Source organism: Salminus brasiliensis, chromosome 25 (genome assembly GCF_030463535.1).
Source record: "Salminus brasiliensis chromosome 25, fSalBra1.hap2, whole genome shotgun sequence".
NCBI lineage: Eukaryota > Metazoa > Chordata > Actinopteri > Characiformes > Bryconidae > Salminus > Salminus brasiliensis.
Genome location: NC_132902.1, coordinates 20,401,092 through 20,403,396, shown reverse-complemented (window position 1 = coordinate 20,403,396; position 2,305 = coordinate 20,401,092).

The window sequence follows — 2,305 nt, the reverse complement described above, 5'->3', positions numbered from 1 at the left end:
ATATGAAACGTACGCACTCGCACACACTCACACACACACACTCATATGCACTTACACACACCCAAGCTTGTTTTCCGGTCACGTCAGTAGCGCGAGTTAAAGGCTGCATTGTGACATTGAAAGACCTGTCGAAAGTGTCTGGACTTATATCTTGTAAGATACACCCTGCCATTAGCTCACGCTGACCTTTCCCGCAGTTTCCTTCTGTCAGCTCCACGCCACTCCCATGTGTTACTATATGTGTGAAAGTGTGTGTGTGCATGTGGGGATGGTTTCGTGTGCATGGCAAAAAATGAAATCTAAGCAAGTGAAATCCTTTTAAATGTAGTCTAAACATTTGACATTTCTCATTTCAGGATTATAGTAGTTATATTATGAGACTCATCCACTTATTTTTAGTTGTTTTAAGTGATTTTATCTACTAAATGTGTTGTTCTATTGGCAGATAATTCTGCTTTTGTTAGGAATTAATGCTTAAAGGCAAGCAAAATCATCTGCCAGTATAATAAAACACTTTCACTGGATAAAATTACTTAGTATGTATACGTTGAATAATCATATTATATACATAAAACAATGTAAAATAGGAAATATCAGATATTTAGTGCACTGCATTTGTTACAATATTCTTTTTTTTTTTTTTTTGTAGTGTGCCAATTTAATCTATTACCCTTTCTGTCTTTGGATGGAAAAAAAATCCCTCCCACCCACACCCAACTTCATAAACAAGTGAAATGTGGATAAAAAAGAGTATATTTGATCACAGAAGAAAAAAAAAACATGTTGGTCAACATGTTTCCCAGCCCATGCCATCAGCTTGTGCCAATGCGCCCCCAACCACTACCCTCTCGTACATGTATGGAGCAGATGCAGACACACATTTGTCATCATTTTTTATTTTCCTTCTCCTAATCCACAGTAATTGGAAATTAATTCAACAGCAGTGCCGAGAAATCGATAAAGAATTAATGAAAGGAAAGAGGGAGTCATTAAAAGCAATAAAGAGAGAGGTTATGATGAAGATGGCATCAGTGGCAGACAGAGAAAGAGAGGGAAAAAGAGAGAGAGAGAGAGAGAGAGAGAGAGAGAGGGATATAGAGAGAGAGATAGGGGTGATGAGACAGACTCCAGGGAGGCTGGTGTCACTCCAACTCTGTCATAAAAAATCTGCACAATTAAATCAAATCAAAGGAAAGCAGCAGCGTCATTGCCGAGACTGCCCTAGGTCATCCAACACTAAGACTTTACACCACATCCTCTAACAGAATCATTTATGCTGTGTGTGTGTATGTGTGTGTGTGTGTGTGTGTCATTTTGAAAAAAAAACACTTAATGAGAATGTGTATTTCTATTGCATTTCTCGCACTGATATGCATTTATTTAAATATGCTAATCTCAGTCATCCTCAATATCTCTGTTACTGTTGCTTGAAGAGAAAGACATCACGTTTAGTTTTGGATAAAAGAAAGAAATGTTCTTTTTATGCAGATTCATAAACAGATGGCTTATATAATAACATACATTATAATGCACATGATGTTTATAATGAACAGACTTCAGTACTCTTGCTGTCAAAAGAAACGTGTATCTGCAAATTAGTCATTTTGGAGGAAGAAGGCTGTAAGCTCAGTAAAGGAAGTGATGTAATGAGATTTGATTTAAATTCACTTTTGATACATTTTTTTTTTGGTCCCCACAATTTTACAATTTTAAAGTGCAGCTGGAATTTCAAAAATGTGCAAAAAAAAAAAAAAAAAATGGAGATATACTGTATGGTATGTTTAGCATTAAGGTCTTTAGGTTCTTTAAGGATTCTCAATGGTTCAGTTTACTTGAATAATTTGTTTAATTGATTAAACTTTACTTTGTTTAGAAAATTTAAGTAAAGTTTGCATTTGTTGCGACAGTGTCAATATGACACTTTTGAAATAAGTATGTTCATACGCAAAAAATAAATAAATAAATAAACAATCAAATGGTTCTTACAGTTGTCATGGTTCTGTTAATTTTATGAGCTATTATATTTAAACTTAAACTTTTCATCTTAAACTTTGTCAAGGATATACCATTAGCTTGGTGTCAAATGTTGTGGTTATCACTCATTTTAATAGACAATAGTATACTTTACAACAAAATGACAGAATTACAATATTTATTTATATTTACTACAAATGGAACTGAAATAAATGGAGATACACAGTAATTAACAATAGTTTTATTTTCTACAAATTTACACACTTACAAATATTGATTAAAATAATTATAAATGAATCAGAATTAAGTTGGCATGTTCAGGTGCAGCAGG